Raw genomic sequence first — 13,146 nt, 5'->3', positions numbered from 1 at the left:
GAGTGGGTATGTTGTCCTACTAGCCGTGATGACTATGTTCTACCTACATTATCAGAGGCAGTGATGCTTCTGGAAACCAGTTCCTGGAAACCAAAGGGTGGGGAGAGTGTTCTTGTGCACAGGTCCTGCTTCTGGGCTTCCCATGGGCATCTGGTTGGCCTCTGAGAACAGGATGTGGAACTCGTTGGGCCATGGGCCTGGTTCAGCAGCGTTCTTCTAGTCTTAAGGCAATGGCCCAGTCCTCAACAAGGTGCAAAACCTTGGTCTGTACTATGTAAAATTGTAGCTGGGAACTCCCATGGTGGAATGCGCGCTCTCTCTCTCTCTCTCTCTCTCTCTCACACACACACACACACACTTCCTTATTATTTTCATTATCTATTCATTATCATATACAGTGGTACCTCAGGTTAAGAACTTAATTTGTTCCGGAGGTCCGTTCTTAACCTGAAACTGTTCTTAACCTGAGGTACCACTTTAGCAAATGGGGCCTCCCACTACCACCGCACAATTTCTGTTCTCATCCTGAAGCAAACTTCTTAACCCGAGGTACTATTTCTGGGTTAGTGGAGTCTGTAAACTGAAGCGTCTGTAACCCGAGGTACCACTGTAACAAGGTTGCTCTCTGGGTAGCTCACAGAATTAAAAAAAGAAAAAGAAAAATACAACCATACAATACAATAAAATAAATACTTTTTTTTCTTCCAAAAAAACTAGTAGCAGCCATTAGCTCTGGGATAGCTCAGATGGTAGAGCACGAGACTCTTAATCTCACAGTTGTTGTGGGTTCAAGCCCCACGTTGCGCAAAAGATTCCTGCATTGCAGAAGGTTCTCAACCTGTGGGTCTCCAGATGTTGTTGGACTACAACTCCCATCATCCCTGAGCTCTGGCCTTCCTAGCTATGGGTGATGGGAGTTGTAGTTCAACAACATCTGGGGACCCACAGGTCGAGAAAGGCTGGGTCACTAGATGATCCTAGTGGTCCTTCCAACTCTATATTTATGTGATCATTTTGTTTCCCATGTTGCCCCAGAGCGATGCTATGTTAGCAATGCCCCATTATCAAAGTTCAATGAGAGATTATGACAGGCAAAAACATTGGGGGTGCAAAACAGGGCTGGGGAGGGGGTGCTGTGACCACGGGAGAGTTCTGAGGGCTATATAAGGAGGCCTGAAGAGCCATATATGACCCTCTGGGCATGACATCCCCCCACTCTAGATCAGTGTTTCCCAAACTTGGGTCTCCAAATGTTTCTGGACTACAGTTCCCATCATCGCTGATCACTGGTCCTGCTAGTTAGGGATGGTGGGATTTGTAGTCCAACAACAGCTGGAGACCCTGATCTAGATTATGGGAACTGCCTTTCTCCTTGGAATTATGGGAGAGGAAGTAGAACGCCACAATCTTATCTCCCCATTTTCTTGGGGGGTGTCCTAAATACTGTATAAAATAGTATAAAGGCGTCCCTGCATTTTCCAGGGATGTCCCTGATTTGCGCCTTTCTATTTTTGTTATTATTATTTTTTTACGAAAGCTTCTCCCTCTGTTCCTTATTCTCCTTCCTAAGTCCATGGCTCAGCAGCTGCCCGTCAAATCGGTTTGAATTCTTTGGAATTTGCTCACAGCTGTGTCTAGATAGAGACCATTGTAATGACCATGGAGGTCACAGTGAAGAGGGTCTTCTTCACTCAGCTGCCTTGCCTGCTCAGATGCAAGCCGAGGAGCGGGACTGGGGGAAATAGCATGACTAGTCAAAAAGCACAATGGTTGCATTAGCCCGGTCCGGACAGTGCGAGACTCTGTATCACTCAGCCATCATTTTATTTAGTGTGAAGCAACCAGCCATCTCCTTCCTTAATACTGCACCATTGTGTCCCTTGATTCAAGGTCGATCTTCTCTGATCCCAGCCCCTTTTGACAGCTTTTGTTCCTCATTTGTAGAGTCAAAGTTTGAGAGTCATGAAGCACAGGCAAGGGAGTGCACTGTGTTGCTTGCAGGGAGGTCACTCGTGATCTGACTACTCCAGAAATAAACTAGGCAATGCAAAAACTGCAAGCAGATTCTCAGGGCTTTCTCAGAACGTTGTTGTTGTTGTTATATTTGTACCCTTCCCATCTGACTGGGTTGCCCCAGCCACTCCGGGTGCCTTCCAACATGTTTGTTTGTTTGACTTATTAGTTACTTAAAGGTAAAAGGGACCCCTGACCATTAGGTCCAGTCATGGCTGACTCTGGGGTTGCAGCGCTCATCTCGCTTTATTGGCCGAGGGAGCCAGCATACAGCTTCTGGGTCACGTGGTCAGCATGACTAAGCCGCTTCTGGCAAACCAGAGCAGTGCACGGAAACGCCATTTACCTTCGCGCCGGAGCAGGAATCTACTTGCACTTTGACATGCTTTCGAACTGCTAGGTTGGCAGGAGCAGGGACCGAGCAATGGGAGCTCACCCCGTCGCGGGGATTCGAACCGCCGACCTTCTGATCAGCAAGTCCTAGGCTCTGTGGTTTAACCCCCAGAGCCACCCGTGTCCCAGTTACTTACTACAGTACTGCCAAAAAACATGTCTAGGAGAGCAATCCAAACCACCCTGGGGTATGTGTGTGGTTTGTGCAGAGGAGTCCTTCCTGCCGGCCGCCTCTTAACAGGCCATCCATACCTCAACTCCTCGGACTGCTGAATGTAGCTCTACAATTTTCAAAGCCCAGGAAATCTCTGAATTTAGGGAAGAGAAAGGGTAGGACAGCACTAGTTCGAAGAGGAGGAGAAGCCTTCATGGATGAGGGTGTTAACAGTCTGCATTAAGCTGAGATATGGACAGGCTCAGAATGACACAAATGACTGCCCACCAAACATGCAGGCGTGGGCAGTGGTATTGGTGCCCGCTGGGGCAGGTAAATCAGAAAGCAGGGAGCCGGACAGGAGTCAATAACAGGCAGGGCCCATCCTCCTCCCTGCTGAGTTCTGCCAGGGCAAAACTGAGGGGGAACTGGACTCTTGTTAAGCCACCCATTGTTAAGTAAGAAGGCAGGCATGCAGGGGTTGGTTGAGGGCAGATTGAGGTTGATGGGGCAATGCGCTGTTCACCCTAGCAGACCAGCCTCTGCTGGGCATGTGGAAATGCTGCTGGTGGGATTCCTATGCCCATTGACCAGCAAAAAGCCCCAGAATGGGGCATTCAAGGGGAGAAGGTGGGAAAAGAGGGTGAGGCAGCCCAGGATCCACTGGATCCCAAACCTCTTACACTGCTCTCATGGGACAGCATCACTGCCCTGTCCTAGCTGGGTCCTTGATTGCAGGGGGCAGGGACACTCCAGATAACTAAGACTGCCATGGGCAAAGACAGCAGCAAAGTCAAAGGCCAGACAAGGTTCGCACAAGAAAGTCCCTGAGAGAGGTTGGGATGGATGAAATTGGGAGCAAATAATGCACTCTCTTTATGGGATGCGGGTGGCACTGTGGGTTAAACCACAGAGCCTAGGACTTGTCGATCAGAAGGTCGGCGGTTTGAATCCCCGCGACGGGGTGAGCTCCCGTTGCTCTGTCCCTGCTCCTGCCAACCTAGCAGTTCAAAAACATGTCAAAGTGCAAGTAGATAAATAGGTACCACTCTGGCGGGAAGGTAAACGGCGTTTCCGTGCGCTGCTCTGGTTCACCAGAAGCGGCTTAGTCATGCTGGCCACATGACCCGGAAGCTGTACACCAGCTCCCTCGGCCAATAAAGAGAGATGAGCAGCGCAACCCCAGAGTCGTCCGCAACTGGACCTAACGGTCAGGGGTCCCTTTACCTTTACCTAATGCACTTTCTTTATTTGGTAACTACAGGGCATCTGGCAGTGCTCTTCTCCCAGCACACTCCTTGCGGAGAGCAGTTTCTTATAACACAAAGCAGTGATATTGTTGTAAAATTTGAAGTTTTGGACCAGGAGAAAGCTTAGTCATTTATTTGCAGAAGTATTTGCCTAACATCAGGGTGATGTACCAACAACAGAAAAACAATTAAAGCAATACCAAGCAATCATGATAATGACTGGCTACTCAAGAGAGATTTTAACCAATTGCATAGGCCTTAATTGGTACCCAGCACCTCCTGGAACAGGGAGTGGGATAGGCACTTCCTGTCACCCCAGCTGATCTAGGTATCTGTGTGTGAAGCAAAACTGGAATTAGACACTGGAACTTTAAGAGCATCTTAGGAAACTGGCTGCAGAGCTCAGACATAGGATCAATAGGTCTTGGCTATGTGTTGGGTTTAAACTCCACCTGTGCTCAGCTGACACATTTATAAATTTTGCAAATAATTTATTTATTGAGTTACTCTTTGCATTTGCTACCTCCCAAAAGAAGTCGGCCAGGTGGTGAACCATAATTAAACCTAGAACAAAATGAAAACATAACATAGGTAACAATAAACATATTTGACCCTGAAATCCCAGAACCAGCACAGAAACTTAAAATAGAATAACACCAATGCATGCCAATAAGGCTGCAGTCCTAGCCATGTCTACTCAGGTAAGTCAACAGGATTTAGTCCCAAATAAGTGGAGTCAGGATTGCAGTCTTAGCCCAGGCTTCCTCAACCTCGGCCCTCCAGATGTTTTGAGACTACAATTCTCATCATCCCTGACCACTGGTTCTGCTAGCTAGGGATCATGGGAGTTGTAGGCCAAAAACAACTGGAGGGCCAAAGTTGAGGAAGCCTGTCATAGCCTCTAGCAACCTCCTTCCAAGGGAAATCAAACCTGGACAAGAATTTCTCACTGCCCAGAGAAGTGGGATAAGGTAATATCTTGTTCTGAGAAAATTATCTATTCTTTTCTCTCCACACAGTGTTACAAAAATAAAAGCTACTGTACTGTCATATTTAGATTATCACCACTATTAGACCACAGTGGTCTACTGAAGTTTGTTTTTAATTATTTTGGTTTTAACTTGCTTTTAACTTGTTACGACTTTTACTGTTTGGTTTTATAATGCTGTAAACCACCGTGATATATATTTTATGGCACAGCGGTAGAGAAATATTTTCATAAATAAATAAAATAAATTGGTTAGCACCACTGGCTGCCAATTAGCTAGTGGGCTCAGTTCAAGGTTCTGATTCTGGTGTATGAAGCTCTATACAGCTTGAGACCAAGGTATCTAAAAGATCGTCTGACCACTTGCATACCATGTCGGTCGCTGTGCCCTGAGGGAGAGGGCCCTCAGTTCAGGAGGTCCATTCAGCACCATATAGGAATTGGGCCTTTAGTGCTGTGGCACCTGTCCTTTGGAACTCCACCCCCCTTGAATCTCTACATTGTGGGGGGCTGGGTTGTGGGGTCCCTTCCACAGAACTCTACTGCTTCTATGCAGTGCTTTTTTCTGGGGGGACGCATACCCCTAAACATTTTGTGAATCTAAGTTTGGCCTCCTTGAGGGGCAGTATTTCAATATGAGTAGGAAAATGAGAGTACCCCTAAACATTTTTAAAGGAAAAAAGCACTGATTCTAGGTACACTTGGGTTGCAAACACACTGCAAACACTTCCTGGATGGTGCTAGTGCACTCACTGACAGTGAGCAAAACAGCTCCCTCTCTCCCCAATTTTGTGAGCACAATTGACAGTTTTCTGCAGGGCCATGCCGGACGTTTATCCAGTGTTTCCCCACCACCACCATTCTCAATCAATTAGTGAGAAAAGAATTTACATAGGGGAAAAATCAAAAGTGTTGTTACCATTTTTGTTGTTGTTGTTGTTCCTGTTCTCATAGTTGTTATCTGGGCCTTCATCATGGTTGCCTTGCTTTTGAGGCGGCCAAGGGCTGTCTGTGAATACTCCTTTCACTCCAGGTCCAGTGCAAGAAGACCTTTTGGCACCTGAGACAAACTGCAAAATGGCGTCCCCCTGCCACTGCCAGGGAAGAAGGGGTGAGTGAACTTCCCTTTCGGTCGATTTCACCCCAATCAACTGCAATTTATACATCTCAAGCCCAATTCCTGAAATGCCAGGGGAATCTCTGCAGTACAAGTCTCTTTGTAAACACTCAAAAGTTCAACGGCGCCTACTCTCTGGTGGAGAGGGTTGTGGTATGAGAGTGAGAGGGTAAAGTTAGCCAGGTTTTTTATATAGTTTGTGTGGTTTCTCCTTTTATAAAAGCAAATGATACAATACATTGGGCAAAACCACCTTTCCTTTGCACCATACCCATTAATTACATGGGGAAATGGATAGCCCACGATAACGGATTTGCGGAAGGACCACACAAAGAAAAGTACTATTGGGGTATATTTTATGCTAGGATTGTTGCAAAGTCCTGTGCTGCCTTTTAGGATGTATTAAAAATAGCCAAATTCTTCTGATATTGCTAAAATGTTCATCCCTAAGCTCAGACAACCAAACATCAACTGCATTTAATTTATGCAAATCAAGGGAATCCGTGTTTTGGGCAATTTTTCAATGCAGTGCTGTCAACAACAATAAATATAATAAGGGACTTGATGGGAAAACACCATCGTGTGAGGTTCGTAGTGTTCCTTTTTAACTGTGATGGTTACAGCCGAACGTGGTTTAGGTACAGCCCAGCATTGAATGGGAATTCTCTGAAAAGAAAATGACATGAGATGAATTGGCCAAAGAGGTTTTATGTGTCCCCCCCCCCAACCATTCTTTCCCTCTGGGTTTGGAAAAATAAGTAAAATTTGGCCTGCCAGAAGTCGACAGATCCTCTGAAAGCCAGGCACTTTTTTTTTCCAAGAGAGAAAGTTAATCCAGATGACTATGGAGGAAGAAGTTCCCTATTTAGAGTTTGCCAGGGCTGGAACCATTTCTCACTTGTATTTAGCATCATTTCCTTGGTTGCAAAACTGCCAGGAATCTTCAGTTTTTTGGAGCATTGTGAACAAGAACTCTCCCCCCCCCCCAACCGCCAGAGCAGGCATCCCTTTCCAAGAAGTTGAGGTTAGACTGGTATGATCAGCATCTGCTGAAGATATGTACTCCCACTTTGCTGCCTTCTCTTATTGTCTTCTGCTTTCCACTCCAAACCTGCCAGTCAAAACCTTCTGAAAGAGGGGGGGGGGGGAGAGGGATTGTTGGAAGGGGGTGAAAAATCCATGATTGCATTTGGAATCCAACTGTCTCGAATGTGTTCATATCCTGCCCCCTCCATACTTTTTGCTTTTAAACATTTTAGGAGGCTCTTAAAAGTCCGCTTGTAATACAAGGCCCAGCTGGTCACTTTCTAGTAACATTTGGAAAAAGGTGGGGGGGGGAGATTCCTATTGAGAGGCAATTTACAGAACATACTTTTTCAGAGACATAGTTGAGGGTAAAGAAGAGGGTGGCAAATGGACTAGGGCAGAGAGTTTTAAGATTTGGAAAGGCGACGGGGTCAGTGTTAAAATATATATAGGGTGGAGAAATGGCTGGACAACAGGACAGTCAGCTGCCGGCTAGAAAGCTCTTCAGAGAAAGGATCTGGGTAAGGGGGGAAGGAGTAGATGCAGATTGTGCTAAAGAAGGCGGCACTTATGTATACAGTACAGTATATGTATTTTAGCTAGTGGAGGGTCTTGTTCAAAATTGCTTTCAGGACAAATCGCAGTTCTGCAAGCTGGCGAGCCAGCCTCGCTGTTCAGTCATTGCACCCTAGAGCCTTGGAGGCAATAGTGGGGCTATCAGCATCACTCCGAAAGCCAAAAAAGCGAAGTTCACGCTTTGCCAAACTGACCTAAATTTGCGTGTGATAAATGATTAAAACTCATAATTCTGGAATATATAGAAATAGATGCCCATGCTATCTGCCGGGTGGAAGAGATGCTCTCAAGGAAAAGGGAAAATAAAGCCTCAAAAAATGGTTTTTATGGCCCCAACAGACTGTCTAGCTTTTTTCCTTTATAAAAAAAGAAAAGAATTCAAAGCTTTTAAGAAGAAAGGCGCAAGCCATCTGCGAGAAAACCTCCCTCGACTTATTCCCGGCCACGCCTCTCCCGTTCTGCTGCTCCGGTTTCCTCCCCCCGCCCCGGGGAAGCCCCGCCCCTCGAGCCCCGAGGCCCCGCCCCGGCCTCTCCTCATTGGCCTTCGCGGCGAGGTTCCAGTTCGGTGCCTATGGCGGCGGCGAGGTTGCCTTGGCCACGCATCCCTGTGTGAACGCATGACGTTCGCAAGGCTGGCGCCAGGCTGTCTGGAGCTGCGAGTTAGATCAACACAGCTGGAGGGACAGGGACACAGCTGGGCAAAGGGAGCGGATTCCTCAACAAAAAATAGGATTGTGAGAAAAGTACTTAAACAAAAACAGTTCAAACAAAAGCCTTAATGACATCCTTTCATAAAAAAAGAAAAAGAAAGAAAGGGAGGGAGGGAGGGAGGGAAGGGGGAAACGCTTGCAGGATTGGGGGAAAAGGGAGCTGGCAGTGGGAACAGGGAGTTCAGATGCACTGAGAAGCAGCCTTGCTAAACAGCCAAACAAGCGCGCTCACACAGGCGCGCGCGCACACACACACTTCGGAGCGAAGAGGAGAGGAAACGGGTTTGGTGCCATCAACCCTGGGGAGATATTTCAATCTCATCACCCACAAAATTAGAAACGAGTTTTATAAAAGATTTGAGGCCTCGATCCTATGCACACAGTGCAAGCCCCCTTGCACGTAGTGGAACCTTGCCTCCCAGTAAACATGCACGGGGTGGGCTGTGCTAAAAATAATAATAGGAGCATTGTGTGAAACTGCATGGGGTTCCTGTCACGCTGCATTTGTAGGGCTGTTCTAGGCTTATGGGTCAATTTGATTTGTATGCCACCTTTTTCTCCCAAGGAGCTCAAGGTAAAGCCCATGGTTCGCCCTCTCCTCATTTAATCCACATGACAACCCTGTAAGGTAGGTTAGGCTGAGTGAGAGCAGTCGACTGGCCCGAGGTTACCCGCCGAGCTTAATGGCCAAGCGGGGATTCGAACCCTGGTCTCCCAAGGTCCGAGTCCGACACTATTAACCGCTACACCAAAGCGGCTGTGTGGAATGGGGTGGGTAGTCTTAAGGGTTTCAAGGAACAATGGACAGTAATGTGGGTGGGATAAACCCACATATAAAAATATGTAAATATGTAGCAAGTATTGTATGCCTGGGTTTAGGAACTGACTTGATTCAGGGCTGTAATCCTACGTCTGAGGAGCAGGGCTGTAATCCTACGTCTGAGGAGCGACTTCCACTGAAATCAACAGGACTTCCAAGTAATCATGAACAGGGTTGTTATAAAATCCTTGTCCTCACAAGCGGAAGAAAGCGCTAGATTATAGTTTCGAAAGGTAACAAACAATGCAAGGGCATACAGAACTGGAAGTTGTGATTTCCACTGGGAGAGAATGAAGGACCTCTAGATATAAAATTGCCTCTTTGGTTAGGAGTTATACAAAAAACAAAAACTGGCAGGATCTAAGGAAAAGAATGGAAGAAAGAGGGATCTGTTGGGTTACCCCAAACCCATTCATTGCTTTGGACAGTTTGCATGCTAAACATTCTTTTAAAAGTTTGACAGTAACACAGACTCAGTCATTTAGGAGGAAGAGTTTCTCTCTCCCCCTCCCCACTGCACCAAAGCACCCACCAAGCAAAACATGATTTTTTAAATTGCAAAATGTAAACAGGGTAAAAAATATAGAAATTGACCACGATTAATTGTATACACAATGTGGTCTGTGTGTGAGTGAGAGAGAGAGAGAGAGAGAAAGAGTGCAAGCTTGGCTAAAAGAGGAATTGAATCCCAAAAAGAAAGAAAGGGGGAAACTATGGTTTGTTTCTTTTTTTAAAAAAAAAAACCAGCTGTGGAATGGGATAGGAGAGCAGTTGGGAAATTAAATTTGAGTTTAGGTATTCTGGTGAATGCTCTACTAGTGGGCAGGCATAATTTATTCCAGGTGCCTTTTCCTTCTTGACTCTAAAACAACATTTTCAAAAGTTGTCTTCAGCCAGAGGTGACTACCCTGTGTCTCTAATCCTGGACTACAACTCCCATCAGCCCCCAGCCAGCATGACCAGCGGTCAGGAATGAGGGGAACTCTAGTGCAACATCTGGAGCATTGGGTTCCCTGTCTCTGGTTTAAGCTTCTTAAATTTCCAGATGCCTGATTTGTATTTATAGCCAGTCATGGTGGTACGGCACAGATGCATATTAATTATACCCAAGAGGCAAATGGCCTTTGGACACTATCCCTTCGTCTGCGATCTAGGATCGGTTCCTATATGCACTCTGGAGACCAGAGGCCTCCCTTAATTACATCCACATGTTCTGGGAGTCTCTACTTACCAGCAGCACTGGCTGTCACTGCCCTTGAGACATTGACGCCCCCCTCCCACGGCTTATTATAATATCTACCCACCTCCTCCAGCTGTCATTTGGATGCCCAGAACCTGCAGGCTTCTCCTGCCAATGCACAGGAAAAACCAGCAGGAACTAAGGAACCCATGGACTTGTAGTGGGAAAAGACAGAGCTAGGGAACCTGAGATCTGGGGGCCAAATGTGATCCTTCGGGCCTCTCTGCCCGGTCCTTATTTTACTTATTTAGAGCTCTTTGACCAATATGGTGGTACCTCAGTTTTCGAACGTAATCCATTCAGGAAGACCATTCGAGTTCCGAAACGTTCAAAAACTGAAAACTCAGTACAGAAGCCTCAAAATGGAAGGAAAACTCAATACGGAAGCCACGTTTCCAGTTCGACTTCTGAGGCGCATTTGAAAACCGAAGCATTTATTTCCAGGTTGACAGCGTTCGAAAACCGAAATGTTCGTCAACGGAGATCTTTGAAAACTGAGGAACCTCTGTAAAGTTTTCCAAAGTGCCTTACATGAAATCAAAACAAGACACTCCCTACTCACAAGTTTACGTACTAACTAACTAACTAACTAACTAACTAACTACAGTAACTAACTAGCAAGCAAGGGACAAGGAGGGAAGAGGAAAAATAAAACTCAAAATGCAGGCACTGATTTCTATATAGTTGTTCCATATAAACCAGCTGGCATAATTCAGAGGCAGGAGGTTCCTGATGGGCTGCAGCAAAGTGGATGCAATGAACCCTGCTTCCTATCTCTCACACTGCGGCAGCCTGATGAAAATGGCTGCCCCAGGTGACAGTTGAGGGGAGAGGAGGCCTGGTGGAGCCTAGCCTGGCTCTGCTGCTCAGCTTCTCAGTGCTTACACTTTAGTACCATGGATGCTGCTGCTCTGTTCAGTTAGGATTAAGCAGGGTCAGCCACAAAGAGGCAAGCACAAAATCCAAACCCAGGACTCCAGCCCGCCCCTCTCTTCTGCTGCATCCACTTACCCCAGACAAAACCCCATCACCAGCCTTGCTTCACTTCCCCTGGAGTGTTTTTGCCTGGCTGGAATGTGTCCTTGACTCAAATGACGACTGTTTCTTGCCTGGATAAAACATTTGCGGAAATTAGCCTACTGTATAAAGTTAAAATTTGCTATCATGGCTCCCTGGAATTTTGCCTCCCCTGCCATGTGGCCTTCCCAAAAGTGGATGTGCCCCTCAGGCTGTAAAAATGTTCCCAATTCCTAATGTAGGGAGTTTCGCTTCTCACTATCTTGTTGTTGTTTAGTCATGTCTGACTCTTCATGACCCCATGGTCCAGAGCCCGCAGGCACTCCCATCTTTCACCTCCTCCAGTAGTTTGGTCAAACTCATGCAGGTAGCTTCGAGAACACTGTCCAGCCATCTCGTCCTCTGTCGTCCCCTTCTCCTTGTGCCCTCCATCTTTTCTAACATCAGGGTCTTTTCCAGGGAGTCTTCTCTTCTCATGAGGTGGCCAAAGTATTGGAGCCTCAGCTTCACGATCTGTCCTTCCAGTGAGCACTCAGGGTTGATTTCCTTAAGAATGGATAAGTTTGAACTTCTTGCAGTCCAAGGGACTCTCAAGAGTCTCCTCCAGCACCATAATTCAAAAGCATCAATTCTTCGGTGATCAGCCTTCTTTATAGTCCAGCTCTCACCTCCATACATCTCACTATCTCCCAGGTGACAAATCCTGGCATTTACTGCATCTAATGTTTAGGCCACTTTTCTGGGCGAATGCCCATCCTTGATGCGGGATCTGCTCATTGTTCAAAATGTGTATCTGAGTCCACCTACCATTAGGTATGGTGAGGTGGAGGCCTCAGGTAGCTGCTCTTAGGTGTCAAGACAGGTAAACTATTATTGTTGTACAGACAACTCCCCATTTGTGTGAGGGTTGCATCGTCCGGGTCATTGTGTGTGTCAGTGGTCACACGTAAGCTCATTCCACCCCACCCGGTTCTGCCCCCTTCTGGGGCCAAAAGCAACATGTGCAGCAGCAGTTGCACATCAATTGGACATGTGCAAAATGGACGCCACCTGTATTTTTATCCCATGGAAGGTGTTTTGAGGGGTTTAGGAACATGAGAAGAGCCTGACGGATCAGCACCTGGTTCTCACAGTGGCCAACCAGATGCCTATGGAAAGCTTGAAAGCCTGCTTCATGTGGAAGTGAGTTCCATAGTTTAGCAATGCGCTGTGAGAAGAATTGCTTTCCTCTTGTCTCTGCTGGATCCTCCCAATTTTCAGCTTTAAGTTTTTCTCCCTCAACCTGGCTAGCCTTGTACCCTTATGAGGGTGCCAGATGCAAATGGGATAGGGATCTTGCATCTTTTAACCATTGCTATTTCAGCAGGTCATGCTTGTAAATGAACAACACCTACTAAAATTCCCCATTGCAGGTACAGTCATACTTTGGGTTACAGATGCTTCAGGTTGTGCGTTTTCGGGTTGCGCACCGCGCCAAACCTGGAAGTACCAGAACAGGTTACTTCTGGGTTTCAGCGCTTGCGCATGCACAGAAGACTAAATCGTGCTTTGCGCATGCGCAGAAGTGCCAAATTGTGACCCGTGCATGCGCATACGCGTCGCTGCAGGTTGCAAACGCTCGGGTTGCAGATGTGCCTCCTGCACGGATCACATTCGCAACCCGAGTGTCCACTGTAAATGTTCGAAGGTGCCTGGTCCGCCCTAGGTGCAGTGTATCTCAGCTTCAGGGGGTGGCATCATTTGCTGATCTGCCCTACATGGCCCGCACTGTCTGTCCCAATGCTGCTTCTGAACTAAAGGCTATACGTTTGTATCAACATCCTCAAGCAAGTTCTTCAAGAG

The sequence above is a fragment of the Podarcis liolepis genome (genome assembly GCF_965112155.1).
Source record: "Podarcis liolepis genome assembly, chromosome: 7".
NCBI lineage: Eukaryota > Metazoa > Chordata > Lepidosauria > Squamata > Lacertidae > Podarcis > Podarcis liolepis.
This window is presented reverse-complemented; position numbering follows the sequence as displayed.